The 15,787-nt window shown below is 39.6% G+C and overlaps 1 non-coding gene across 1 annotated transcript; it reads right to left on the minus strand.

The window, feature by feature from the left end:
- Window positions 1-1,178: 1,178 nt before the first annotated feature.
- LOC114908182 lies at window positions 1,179-1,317 on the minus strand. Its single transcript, XR_003796879.1, has one exon. It is a non-coding gene; the product is annotated as a small nucleolar RNA SNORA70 (small nucleolar RNA).
- Window positions 1,318-15,787: the final 14,470 nt, after the last annotated feature.

A 15,787-nucleotide genomic window follows, 5' to 3' on the forward strand; every position in this document is an offset into this window, starting at 1 on the left:
GAAAGAGAAAAACAAATACTGTATGCTAACATATATATATGGAATCTTAAAAAAAAAAAAATTGGTTCTGAAGAACCTAGGGGCAGGACAGGAATAAAAGACACAGACATAGAGAATGGACTTGAAGACACGGGGAGGGGGAAGGGTAAGCTGGAACGAAGTGAGAGAGTGGCATGGACATATATACACTACCAAATGTAAAATAGCTAGTGGGAAGCAGCTGCATAGCACAGGGAGATCAGCTCGGTGCTTTGTGACCACCTAGAGGGGTGGGATAGGGATGGTGGGAGGGAGATGCAAGAGGGAGGAGATATGGGGATATATGTATATGTATAGCTGATTCACCTTGTTATAAAGCAGAAACTAACACACCATTGTAAAGCAATTATACTCCAATGAAGATGCTAAAAAAAAAAAAGAAATGCAGATGATGTCCAAATAAAACTTTCTTTTCACTTCAAAGTTTGACTCACCTTATCTTGGGAATGTGAGGAGGGTGTTGAGGAAGAGTCTGTTAGAGGTTCATGGGAGAGGCAAGTGGGAGGGGCAGGGGGGAAGAAGTGGTGGGGACAAAGGGAGAGACTGAGCAGACTGGACGGTATCCAACAGTGCTCTGAGACTGAGGGAGCACCATGAGTGGTGTCAGGTGCCATAGAGAAGACTAAGGAAAGGCCTCTGAGGACCATTGGTAGACAGTGTAAATTAAGTGGCGAGAAGAAGTGGGACTGCAGAAGTCAAAGAAAGATGAGAATTTGTTTTCTGACAGAAAAGTAGGATTTATTGGTGGGCATGAGTAAGAAGGAGACAGCGCCAAAACTCTAAAGAGTGCAGGGCCCACCATTTGTCCAGGGGCAACAATTAGGGATGCATCTGACCCCACAGCCATCCGGGATGAGCCACTTTTCTGCCACCATGTTTTCAAATTCATCCCCGTTAAACTTAGTAAAGCCCCACTTCTTGGAGATGTAGCTCTTCTGGCGGCCAGGGAACTTGAACTTGGCCCTGCAGAGGGCCTCAATCACATGCTCCTTGTTCTGTAGCTTGGTGTGGATGGACATTACGATTTGGCCAATGTGGACCCTGGCCACTGTGCCCTGGGGCTTTCCAAAGATGCCGCACATACCTGTCTGGAGCCTGGATTGGGAGCAGCATGCCAGTCATGAATGTCCACTGGAAAGGGCTGTCTCCAAGGTCCCTTAGGGCAACCCATTCAGGCAACAGGCTGCACACACTACTGAGGAGGTTGCTGTTTGCAACCATTGCACACTGGGCCCCCATGGGGAAAGATGAGAATTGAGGAAAGTAAAATAAATGCAGACCACTTCTCTCACTGCAGCAAAGGGAAGATTGTTGCTACATAGGTCAGCAGGGCCAATAAAGGCTTTGTTAAATTCTGATTTGAAAGCAGAAAAGAGGAAGCACTATAAAGACTGATAAAAGAAAAAAGACTATGAAAACAATAACTCTAAGGGAGTTATGAAAAAAATAAAAAATAAAGGAATTATGATCAAGACTACAGTTAGTTTGGAACTGGCTATATCTCTGGAGAAACATTTTGGAATTAGCTGTCTCTTTTCCCAGCTATGACCTCAGATTCCTGAAGGGACTATGTCTTGTTCAATGGTATCCATGGGACCTAGCACAATGCCTAACACAGTCTCTCAATAAAAGTTTGTTTCTGATGGACTCTTCCTTCAATACTTGAGGAGTACATGCTTAATGAGTGTCCTCAGTGGTCCATGGCCCACATCTATTGCAGAGAGAAAGAGTAATTTCCATGAGCAGTTTGCAAAGATCTCGGCTTCCCTAGAAAGTGCTCAGTTTGACAAACAAGAAGGATCACTTTGTTCCTTTCACCAGCCAAAACGAAGACTGTAGAAAGCTGTTTTAAACTTTCTCTCCTTACATTTGAATGGGATCACATATGGAATCCCCCATATACCTAAGTGCACAAAGATGCAGTGTCTATTTCTCTACAAGTGGTCTGTTCTTCCTCACAAATCTCCCACCTATAAAGTTAGGACAGCCCACTGAACAAGATCATAAAGAGACGTGTAAGCCATTCCAGAGAGATTCAGGTCTTACCCAATCAGTGAAGGATAAAAGTCACCATCAAGGATGACTGAGTAGGGGAATACTACAGAGTTCTGAGTCAGAAATATCACCGAGGAGGCAGTACAGAGGAAAGACTGGGAGTGAGGCAAGGGAGTGAGGCCAAATGCTCAGATAAAGGTAGGGAGTCAGTTGCCACAGTATAGGAAGTGCCTGAAATAGGACAGTCAAAGTGGAAAAGGAAGGAGGGGACAGCTAAGGTGTTTAGAAATGTCAGAAACTGGCAATTAATTAAATGGGAGGGATACAGGAGAGGAATTACAACATAATTAACATAGCAGTGAAGCACTGGATATCAACAGCAAAGAAAATGCCCTTTAAAAAGAAAAAAGAAAGAAAAAAAAAATCTCATTCCAGTAGTTTCACATCCTAAGGGTCAGGATCTCCACCTGGAATCTTTCTGTGGTGCTCTATGGGAACAGGGAGAGGACTTTAGAAGCTATCACTTTTGGGTCACTTCCTAAGCAGTAGAATTCTTAGGATGGGGGGGAGGACATTCTAGCTCCTCAGGGATTCACTGAAGTGAATGAGGGCATGATCAGTGACAACACTCCCAGGGCGGACAAAGGTCTGAGTGTGAGAGATACAGAGCTCCTGAAGTCTCTCTGACAGATAAACCCATCAGCCTCTGGAACCTACCTAATCCTTCTCCAGTCCTAATCTCCTTAATCCTAAATCTGAGCTCAGTTATGCCAGCACCTCTAGAGTAAATCATAAAGTCTGAGACCTCAGCAACAAGAGAAGCAGAGTTGGACTCACTGAGGCAGCCAAAAGAAAGAGGGAGAGATGGAAAAATGCAAAATAACAGAAGATCTGACTCTATCACCTGGGTAGTGCCTTTCATTCTCCTGTGTTTTCCAGTAAGTCATTAGCAGATCATCTGCCATCTTCTTTTTCTTCAAGAACCAATCAAAACTCAAATTTGCATTTGGGAAACAGAAACTTTCAGGAAGCCCAGAGACATCTTTTCAGGACCATGGAGAGCAGAAGGTGGTTGCTCCTGAGGAAACGTTCCATCTCAACATGAAGATGAGGGAAAGAAAGAATAAAGGGTAGTCATCAATGGAGAGCATTCAGGTGAGGTAGAAAGACTTGGAATATAAAATCCAAAAGGGCCCTATAGAGCACCTAGTCTGAACTCCTCATAGGAGGGATACTCTTGAGCCAGAAAAGGAAATTCTTCATACCTTCATTATAGCCAACAGTTCTCTTCAGCGACTTATCTTAAAAGGAATCTATAGGGAATTGAGACTTTTTCAATTTCCTTGGAAGAAATGCATACAAAAAGAACCTTTGGTTGATGGTCCTAAAAAGAGCATTACAAACAAGAAATGAAATACTGATACCATAAAGGTAAAGAATCTCACCTAGGTAGGATAACACAAGAGCTGCCAACTCAAGGTTAGTCCTTGGGTCTCCTGACACCCGTGCAGTGTTTTCTTCTTTATAGTTGTTGAGTGGTTAAGGATTTAGATTCTCCTCTGGCTCTGCCATACACCAGCTGTGTGACCTCAGGCAAATTACTCATTCATTCCAAGCCTTGATCTCCTTCTTTGAGCTAAGGCTTCCTGTGTGTCAGACACTGTGAAGCAATGGGAAAACAAAGACAATTTCTGCTCTCAAGTAGTTCCTAGTCCAGTGGAGGACAGATATAAAAACATCAATAGGGGCTTCCCTGGTGGCGCAGTGGTTGAGAGTCCGCCTGCTGATGCAAGGGACACGGGTTCATGCCCTGGTCCGGGAGGATCCCACATGCCGTGAAGCGGCTGGACCTGTGAGCCATGGCCGCTGAGCCTGCGTGTCCGGAGCCTGTGCTCCACAGCGGGAGAGGCCACGGCAGTGTGAGGCCCGTGTACCGCAAAAAAAAAAAAAAAAAAAAAAAAAATCGATAGTTCAAGAACACTATGAAAGTACAGAAGTTTTGCAAAGAAAAATATTAACAACTTGGAGGTGGGAGCAAGATTAGGAGGAATCCAGGAAAACAAAGGCATCAAGCTGTGAAATAGGGCACTAGATTTAGGGAACTACAAATAACAATAACTTAGTTCTGATGGATGATAATTTGGCAGTGGGAAGAGCTGGAATAATAAAACCTTCCACATACTAATGTTGTGGAAGTCAAAGGAGACAAAGCACTATATAGATAAATATTAGCTATGTATTATGCCAACAGCTACCCCTATGAGAAAAAGATTCCTTAATTCAACAAACATTTATAGAATACCTACTACATACTCACTGTACTAGGAGCAGCCACTTCTCCTTTTGATCCCCTCCCTAAAATAGAGCCAGCTTGAGAATCAAGAAAACCAAATTCTGCAATCTTTCCTGGAGGTAAAATTGCCTCTTCTATGCATATCAAGTAAGGGGAGTGGAGGAGAGCTTGACAATCCCATGATTCCTCTACTGAAGTGCCACTTAGATAAGCACATCTTGCACTTGTGTGATTTGAAAAAAGGCTTTGCCTACAGACCAAAGAATACCAGGGATGACCTCTGGTATGATCCCCTTGGCACCAAGTAATCAAGCAAGGTGGTATCACGACACAGAGTCAGATGATCAAAAGTGGCAAATTTCCCAGGCTCAGCTGACAATGAGAGCATACGTAAAAGTGGTTAGAAAAATCATCTTCATGCCAGTTACTATTTTCAACTTCTCCTACTTAGTACTAATTCTCTTAGCTTCCCGTAACCAAATATTTGCATATGAACAAGTAGAAGCCATGGTTCTACAATCTGACTAGTCCACTGACCAACTCAATGTCTACATCAAGGACATCTGGATATTGCAGTGTCATGGAAATTTCTCTCTGGTGAAGTGTCTACAGACACCAGTGAAATTTAAAATTTATACCCTATATTGGGTTGAATAGTGTCCCCCCAAGATTCATGTCCACTAGGAACCTCAGAATGCAATCTTATTTGGAAATAGGGTCTTTGTAAATGTAATCAAGTTAAAATGAGAGCATACTGGATTAAGGTGGGCATTAATCCAATGACTGATGTTCTTTTTAGAAGAAGGAATTTTGGACACGGACACAGACACACAGACACACAACGAGAACACCATGTGACAGTGGAGAGAGAGACTGCCAAGAAACACAAAGGATTGCCGGCCACCACAAGAAGCTAGGAGAGAGGCATGGAACATATCCTCCCTCAAAGCCTCCAGAAGCAATCAACCTGACCAACACCTTGATTTCAGTCTTCCTCCAGAACTGTGAGAAAATAAATTTTGTTCTTTTAAGCCACCAGTTTGTGATACCTTGTTATAGCAACGCTAGGAAACTAATACATAACCCCCTCCCAGTACATGGTTTCCTTCTATGTGCCCTAGGATTTAGGATTTTTTTATCTTCTCAGACAGAAAAGGATAGATATCAATGCTAGTAACTGTATTAGCACATGGAAAGGGGTACTAGTGAGAGCAACAGAATGACTGAGCAATTCAAACCAAAAGAGCACCTTCACAGGTGATATAAAGGGCAGGGAAATTTACTTCTGAAGGCTCTATAAATTGAGACCCTTTAATCTCTGCAGTAGTTTTTTAAAATATCTACAAATTCTTTGATACTCTAGGGAGGGAGAAAAGGGCAGCAGTTAAGAAGAATTCCTGGAACTCAGTAACACATTAGTTGTGAAAGAGTGAGAGGGAAAAATCTCAGTTCATACATGTTGAACTCCAGATGTGTGAGTTTCAGGAGAGACATATAAGCCAGAAACAAATTTTGAGAAACTTTAGCATACAGATTAGCAGATCTCAAATGAGCTTCTCTGGCCAAATGCACAAGAACTGTCTGGGGAAACCTATGAAAACATGGAGTGCCAGTTAATATTTAAATGAACTCTATAATTAAAAATTTACTACTACTAGTAAGAGATTGTGATGGGGGTCTAGATATGAGAAATAGTCAAATATCAATTATTTCTTACTTCTTTATCCAAGCAATGAAGCACCTGGTATGCTTATCAGAAACAGCCAAAAAAATGGTAACAGCCAAAAAAACAGCCAAAAATTCATAACAGCCAAAAAAAATGCTAAATTAATCTGTTTTTTAAAAATGAAGATCTTGGGACTTCCCTGGTGGCACAGTGGTCAAGAATCCACCTGCCAATGCAGGGGACACGGGTTTGAGCCCTGGTCTGGGAAGATCCCACATGCCATGGAGCAACTAAGCCCATGTGCCACAACTACTGAGCCTGCGCTCTAGAGCCCACAAGCCACAACTACTGAGCCCGTGTGCCACAACTACTGAAATCCGCTCGCCTAGAGCCCGAGCTCCGCAACAAGAGAAGCCACCACAGTGAGAAACTCGCGCACCACGATGAAGAGTAGCCCCCGCTTCCAGGAACTAGAGAAAGCCTGTGCACAGCAACAAAGACCCAGCACAGCCAAAATTAAATAATTTTTTTTTTAAAAAATGAAGATCTTATTGAAGAAATAAAATAAGACCTAAATAAATGGAAAGCAAACCACATTCTTGGCTGGGAAGACACATAAAAAATGCCAACAATACCCAAATTAAATTATACATTTAATGTTTTTCCGTTTAGAATCACAATAGGTTTTTCTCTTTTTCTTTGACGGGAGGGAACAGTAAAAAATGATTTCAGAGTGTATACGGAATACATGTCCAAAAACATCTAAGAAAAAGTATAAAAATAACAGGAAAGAGAGACTTGCCTGTCTAGATTTCAGAAAATACTATAAAATCAATGAAATAAAATCTATGGTGTTGGTGTTAAGAAGAGATAAATAGAAGATTAGAATATAGAATCAAAAATCCAGAAACAGATCTCACTATGAAAGAATTTCAGATATGACAAGTGTGATAGTTTAATTCAATGAAAAGAGGATGATTATTTAATAAATGTAGCTAGCACAAATAATGCATGCTATTCAACAGTAACCACTAGCCACATGTGGCCACTGAGCACCTAAAATGCACCTAGTCTAGAATTGAGATTTGATGAGTGTAAAATATACATTGGATTTCAAAGACTTAGTCTGAGAAAACATAAAATATACCACTAATAATTGCTTAAAATGGATTACATGTAAAAATATTTTTGATATAATGGGTTAAGTTGGTAAAATAAAATATATTATTACGATTAATTTCACTTGTTTCTTTTTACTTTTTTTTTTTCTTTTTACTTTTTTTAATGCAGCTTTGACTTAAAATTACATAAGTATCTTGCATTTTATTTCTACTGGACAGCACTGCTCTAGAGAAAATAAAGATCATCCCTTTACATCATATTTTTAAAAACAGAGATAAAGGCTTAAATGTAAAAAATAAAAAACACTGTAAGAAAACCTAGGGAAGTAAATTAGAATCTGAGGGTCAGGCTAGATTTCTTAATGAGGACAGTGTGTCATGTGTGTGTATGTATGTATGTATAAATTGATAAGCAAAAGACAGACAACCCAACAGGAAAAACAGGCAAAAGACAGGATTGGAAATGCACAGAAAACAAATCCCAATAACAAACAAACAAATAACAACAAAAAGATATTCAAAATTACTAAGTAAGAAAAAGTGTAATTCAAATAACCAAGACATTTTTTACTGGCCAGAAGAAAATAAAAGCAGATAATAACTCTCTCCTAGGGATGTGGGAAAGGGGAAAGTTCATACACTGCTGCCAAGGTAAATGTAAAGAATAACAGCCTTCTTAAAAAGCAGTAAGGGGGCTTCCCTGGTGGCGCAGTGATTAAGAATCTGCCTACTACTACCGCAACTACTGCAGCCCACACACCTAGAGCCCATGCTCTGCAACAAGAGAAGCCACCGCAATGAGAAGCCCACACACCACAACGAAGAGTAGCCCCTGCTCGCCGCAACTAAAGAAAGCCCACATGCAGCAACAAAGACCCAACACAACCAAAATTTAAAATTTTTTTTAAAATGCAGTAATGAAATATGCATAAAAATTAGTACTACACTTGTTCCGCACAGATACCAAAATCCACTGATGCTCAAGTCCCTTCTAAAAAATGGCAGCCCTCTGTATCCACAGATGGAGAACCTACAGATACAGAACCCACGGATACAGAGAGCTGATTGTAAATAATACCCTTCAACCCCAGAACTGTTTTCACAGTAATGAATCCACTAGCACATAAGGACAAATGTTCAGAGAATCTTTAGTCTAACACTACTTATGCAGCAGCAAAATAAAATAAAATAAAGAGGAAACTAAGGCAAAAGAAAGGAAACTAAGTAACAACAGAAAACTAAGTAAATGCCCATCTGCTAATAAAGGTTGGACAATGTATGTCACCTGCAGAACAAGACCTGTTATGCAATCATTAAAATTTTTTAATGAAAATAATTAGCAAAAATTTTTAAATATGGAAGTGTCAACACTGGCTCTACTGTAAGCAAAGAGACTATCTCATAACATGCTGGTGTGGGCAGGAATCGGTACAACCTTATGCGAAGGAAACTAGAAGACAATTAGAATTTTAAATTTCCGTGCCTTCTGACTCAGCAGCTCAGTTTCCAGGAATCTGTCCTACTAATACAGATGGTATGAAAATTTAAAGACATACGTGCAGAGCAGAAGCCAGAAGAACTACAATTCTGAAACCTATGGAAGAAAAACCACATTCACAGAAAGATAGACAAAATGAAAAGGCAGAGGACTTTTTACCAGATGAAGGAACAAGATAAAACCCCAGCAAAACAACTAAATGAAATGGAGATAGGCAACCTTCCAGAAAAAGAATTCAGAATAATGATAGGGAAGATGATCCAGGACCTTGGAAGAAGAATGGAGGCCAAGATCGAGAATATGCAAGAAATGTTTAACAAAGACAAAGAAGAACAAACAGAGATGAACAATACAATAACTGAAATGAAAACTACACTAGAAGGAATCAATAGCAGAATAACTGAGGCGGAAGAACAGGTAAGTGACCTGCAAGACAGAATGGTGGAATTCACTGCCACAGAACAGAATAAAGAAAAAAGAATGAAAAGAAATGAAGACAGCCTAAGAGACCTCTGGGACAACATTAAATGCAACAACATTCGCATTATAGGGGTCCCAGAAGGAGAAGAGAGAGAGAAAGGACCCGAGAAAATATTTGAAGAGATTATAGTCGAAAACTTCCCTAACATGGGAAAGGAAATAGCCACACAAGTCCAGGAAGCACAGAGAGTCCCAGGCAGGATAAACCCAAGGAGAAACACGCTGAGACACACAGTAATCAAATTGACAAAAAATAAAGACAAAAAAAATTATTGAAGGCAACAAGGGAAAAACAACAAATAACTTACAAGGAAACTCCCATAAGGTTAACAGCTGATTTCTCAGCAGAAACTCTACAAGCCAGAAGGAAGTGGCATGATATATTTAAAGTGATAAAAGGGAAGAACCTACAACCAACATTAGTCTACCTGGTAAGGATCTCATTCAGATTCAACGGAGAAATCAAAAGCTTTACAGACAAGCAAAACCTAAGAGAATTCAGCGCCACCAAACCAGCTCTACAACTAATGCAAAAGGAACTTCTCTAAGTGGGAAACATAAGAGAAGAAAAGGACCTACAAAAACAAACCCATAACAATTAAGAAAATGGTAAAAGGAACATACATATCAATAATTACCTTAAATGTGAATGGATTAAATGCTCCAACCAAAAGACACAGGCTCGCTGAATGGATACAAAAACAAGACCCGTATATATGCTGTCTACAAGAGACCCACTTCAGACCTAGGGACACATACACTCTGAAAGTGAGGGGATGGAAATGGAAATTCCATTTGATATCCATGCAAATGGAAATCAAAAGAAAGCTGGAGTAGCAATACTCATATAAAATAGACTTTAAAATAAAGAATGATGCAAGAGACAAGGAAGGACACTACATAATGATCAAGGGATCAATCCAAAAAGAAAGTATAACAATTACATATATATATATATATATATATACGTATATACACACACACATATATATATACATAAGGCAACTGCTAACAGCTATAAAAGAGGGAATCGACAGTAACACAATAATAGTGGGGGCCTTTAACACCTCATTTACACCAATGGACAGATCATCCAAACAGAAAATTATAAGGAAACACAAGCTTTAAATGACACAATAGATCAGATAGATTTAAGTAGTATTTATGGGACATTCCATCCAAAAACGGCAGATTACACTTTCTTCTCAAGTGCACACGGAACCTTCTCCGGGACAGATCACATCTTGGGTCACAAATCAAGCCTCAGTAAATTTTTTTTTTTTTTTTTTTTTTGCAGTATGCAGGCCGCTCACTGTTGTGGTCTCTCCTGTTGCGGAGCACAGGCTCCGGACGCACAGGCTCAGCGGCCATGGCTCACTGGTCCAGCCGCTCCGTGGCATGTGGGATCTTCCTGGACCAGGGCACGAACCCGCATCCCCTGCATCGGCAGGCAGACTCTCAACCACTGTGCCACCAGGGAAGCCCAAGCCTCAGTAAATTTAAGAAAACTGAAATCATATCAAGCAGTTTCTAATTGTATTAGAAATCAATTACAGGGAAAAAAACATAAAAAAACAAGCACATGGAGGCTAAACAATGTGTTACTAAATAACCAAGAGATCACTGAAGAAATCAAAGAGGAAATCAAAAAATACCTAGAGACAAATGACAACGAAAACATGATGATCCAAAACCTATGGGATGCAGAAAAAGCAGCTCTAAGAGGGAAGTTTATAGCAATACAATCCTACCTCAAGAAACAAGAAAAATCTCAAATAAACAATCTTAGGTTCCTACACCTGAAAGAACCAGAGAAAGTAGAACAAACAAAACCCAAAGTTAGCAGAAGGAAAGAAATCATAAAGATCAGAGCAGAAACAAATGAAATAGAAACAAAGAAAACAATAGCAAAGATCAATAAAACTGGTTCTTTGAGAAGATAAACAAAATTGATAAACCTTTAGCCAGACTCATCAAGAAAAGGAGGGAGAGGACTCAAATCAACAAAATTAGAAATGAAAAAGAAGAAGTTGCAACAGACACCGCAGAAATAGAAAGTGTCATAAGAGACTACTACAAGCAACTCTATGCCAATAAAATGGACAACCTGGAAGAAATGGACAAATTCTTAGAAAGGTATAACCTTCCAAGACTGAGCCAAGAAGAAATAGAAAATATGAACATACCAATCACAAGTAAGGACATTGAAACTGTGATTAAAAATCTTCCAACAGGGCTTCCCTGGTGGCACAGTGGTTGAGAGTCCGCCTGTCGATGCAGGGGACATGGGTTCGTGCCCTGGTCCGGGAAGATCCCACATGCCGCGGAGCAGCTAGGTCCGTGAGCCATGGGCACTGAGCCTGCGTGTCCGGAGCCTGTGCTCCGCAACGGGAGAGGCCACAACAGTGAGAGGCCCACGTACCACAAAAAAAAAAAAAAAAAATCTTCCAACAAACAAAAGTCCAGGACCAGATGGCTTCATATGTGAATTCTATCAAACACTTAGAGAAGAGCTAACACTCATCCTTCTCAAACTCTTCCAAAAAATTGCAGAGGAAGGAAGACTCCCAAACTCATTCTATGAGGCCACCATCACCCTGATACCAAAACCAGACAAAGATACAACAAAAAAAGAAAATTACAGACGAATATCACTGATGAATATAGATGCAAAAATCCTCAACAAAATACTAGCAAACAGAATCCAACAACACATTAAAAGGATCATACACCATGAATAAGTGGGATTTATCCCAGGGATGCAAGGATTCTTCAATATATGCAAATTAATCAATGTGATACACCATATTAACAAACTGAAGAATAAAACCATATGATCATCTCAATAGATGCAGAAAAAGCTTTTGACAAAATTCAGCACAACACCCTTTACGATAAAAACTCTCCAGAAAGTGGGCATAGAGGGAACCTACCTCAACGTAATAAAGACCATATACGATAAACCCATAGCAAACATCATTCTCAATGGTGAAAAACTGAAGGCATTTCCTCTAAGATCAGGAAAAAGATAAGGATGTCCACTCTCGCCACTATTATTCAACATATTTTGGAAGTCCTAGCCACAGCAATCAGAGAAGAAAAAGAAATAAGAGGAATACAAATTGGAAAAGAAAAAGTAAAACTGTCACTGTTTGCAGATGACATGATACTATACATAGATAATCCTAATGATGCCACCAGAAAACTACTAGAGCTAATCAATGAATTTGGTAAAGTTACAGGATACAAAATTCATGCACAGAAATCTCTTGCATTCCTATACACTAATGATCAAAAATCTGAAAGAGAAATTAAGGAAACACTCCCATTTACCATTGCAACAAAAAGAATAAAATACCTAGGAATAAACCTACCTAGGGAGACAAAAGACGTGTATGCAGAAAACTATAAGACACTGATGAAAGAAATTAAAGATGATACCAACAGATGGAGAGATATACCACGTTCTTGGATTGGAAGAATCAATATCGTGAAAATGACTATACTACCCAAAGCAATCTACAGATTCAATGCAATCCCTATCAAATTACCAGTGGCATTTTTTACAGAACTAGAACAAAAAAATCTTAAAATTTGTATGGAGAGACAAAAGACCCCGAATAGCCAAAGCAGTCTTGAGGGAAAAAAAACGGAGCTGGAAGAATCAGACTCCCTGACTTCAGACTATACTACAAAGCTACAGTAATCAAGACAATATGATAGGGCTTCCCTGGTGGCGCAGTGGTTAATAATCTGCCTGCCAATGCAGGGGACACGGGTTCGAGGTCTGGTCTGGGAAGGTCCCACATACCACAGAGCAACTCAGCCCGTGCGCCACAACTACTGAGCCTGTGTTCTAGAGCCCATGAGCCACAACTACTGAAGCCCGCACACCTAGAGCCCGTGCTCCACAACAAGAGAGGCCACTGCAATGAGAATCCCACACACTGCAAAGAAGAGTAGCTCCCGCTCGCCACAACTAAAGAAAGCCTGCGTGCAGCAATGAAGACCCAACGAAGCCAAAAATAATAAATAAATAAAAATAAAATGAAAAAGAAAAAAAAGACAATATGGTACTGGCACAAAAACAGAAATATAGATCAATGGAACAGAATAGAAAGCCCAGAGATAAATCCATGCACCTGTAGTCAACTAACCCATGACAAAGGAGGCAAGGATATATAATGGAGAAAAGACAGTCTCTTCAATAAGTGGTGCTGGGAAAACTGGACAGCTACATGTAAAAGAATGAAATTAGAATACTCCCTAACACCATACACAAAAATAAACTCAAAATGGAGTAGAGACCTAAATGTAAGACCGGACACTGTAAAACTCTTAGAGGAAAACGTAGGAAGAACACTCTTTGACATAAATCACAGCAAGATCTTTTTTGATCCACCTCCTAGAGTAACGGAAATAAAAACAAAAATAGACAAATGGGACCTAATGAAACTTAAAAGCTTTTGCAAAGCAAAGGAAACTACAAACAAGATGAAAGGACAACCCTCAGAATGGGAGAAAATATCTGCAAATGAATCAACGGACAAAGGATTAATCTCCAAAATATTTAAACAGCTCATGCAGCTCAATGTAAAAAAAAAACCAAACAACCCAATCAAAAAATGGGCAGAAGACCTAAATAGACATTTCTCCAAAGAAGACATACGGATGGCCAAGAAGCACATGAAAAGCTGCTCAACATCACTAATTATTAGAGAAATGCAAGTCAAAACTACAATGAGGTATCATCTCACACCAGTTAGAATTGGCACCATCAGAAAATCTACAAACAAATGCTGTAGAGGGTGTGGAGAAAAGGGAACCCCCTTGCACTGTTGGTGGGAATGTAAATTGATACAGCCACTATGGAGAACAGTATGGAGGTTCCTTAAAAAAACTAAAAATAGAACTACCATATGACCCAACAATCCCACTACTGGGCATATACTCAAGAGAAAACCATAACTCAAAAAGACACATGCACCCCAATGTTCATTGCATTACTATTTACAATAGCTAGGTCATGGAAGCAACCTAAATGCCCATCTACAGTCACATGGATAAAGAAGATGTGGTACATATATACAATGGAATATTACTCAGCCATTAAAAGGAATGAAATTGGATCATCTGTAGTGAAGTAGATGGATGTAGAGACTGTTATACAGAGTGAAGTAAGTCAGAAAGAGAAAAACAAATACCGTATATTAACGCATATATGTGGAACCTAGAAAAATGGTACAGATGAACCAGTTTGCAGGCAGAAATAGACACAGATGTAGAGAACAAAGGTATGGACACCAAGGAGGGAGAGTGGCGGGGGGCAGGGTGGTGGTGTTGGGATGAACTGGGAGATTGGGATTAACATGTATACACTAATATGTATAAAATGGATAACTAATAAGAACCCGCTGTTTAAAAAAATTAATTAAATAAAATTCAAAAAAAATAAAAGACACATTCCTTATTGAGAAGTTAAAAAAAACAAAAAAGACATATGGGCAAATATATCAAATCATTACGTTGTACACCCTGAACTAACACAGTGTTATACGTCAGTTATATCACAATAAAACTGAGGGAAAAGGATATATGTACAAGAATGTTCACTACAGCCTTTATTTAATAAGACTTGGAAAAACCCTAAATGTTTTCTCTCAACAAAATGGCTGAATAAATTATACATCTACATAATGAGGCAGTGATATAGACTTGAAAAAGAACAAGGTAGTTCCAATGTTACTGAATTGGAAAGATAATAGACAGCCAGTATAAAGTATAAAAAGCACAGTGTAGGGCTTCCCTGGTGGCGCGGTGGTTGGGAGTCCGCCTGCCGATGCAGGGGGCGCGGGTTCGTGCCCCGGTCTGGGAAGATCCCACATGCCGCGGAGCGGCTGGGCCCGTGAGCCACGGCCGCCGAGCCTGCGCGTCCGGAGCCTGTGCTCCACAACGGGAGAGGCCGCAGCGGTGAGAGGCCCGCGTACGGCAAAAAAAACAAACAAAAATAAAATAAAATAAAATAAAAAAAAAAAAAGCACAGTGTAAAGTGTAAAAAGACTGACGACCGTCTTTCTGCAGTTTAAATTCTTTATAATTTAAAAAAATGGTGGGGGAAAATTAGATGCTTTGCCTTCTTCTGAGGAAGAATTTCGGAAGTCTGGACAGTTGAACCCTCTCCCTCCCCAACCTACCATATCTCATATCTGACCTCAACCAGTTTTCTACCTGCACTGCTAATACATCCTTTTCCTCTATGTGACTCAGTGGTTCCAAGATATCTTCTGATATAAAAGATATATCAGATATATCTTTTACTGATATAAAAACAATATTAAAGTGTATATTTAAATTTTTTAAATTATCTTTCATATTACTATTACTCATTTTTGCATATTCCTATGTTGGAAATCCCTTGTTGATATAAATCAACGTCACAATTCAGTGTTATTCCACCTCTTCTGAACTACAATCTCGTTTAATTTTAGACAACGAATACCTTTCCTTGTTTAAAAAATGTATTTGTATCTTAGTATATTCATAAATCTCAGCCGACCAAGTTTCACAGGTCATAACAAATTTGTGTTAAGATTTCAAATTTCCTTTATTATTATTTTGTGTGTTATCATATAGACAGATGGAAATAAGAGATCATAGCATTGTGTTCACCCACTTTCCCAGGCATTCTCTCTTGA

This window comes from Monodon monoceros, unplaced genomic scaffold (assembly GCF_005190385.1).
Source record: "Monodon monoceros isolate NGI ecotype Baffin Bay Population unplaced genomic scaffold, NGI_Narwhal_1 Super_Scaffold_3, whole genome shotgun sequence".
In the NCBI taxonomy this organism is placed as follows: domain Eukaryota; kingdom Metazoa; phylum Chordata; class Mammalia; order Artiodactyla; family Monodontidae; genus Monodon; species Monodon monoceros.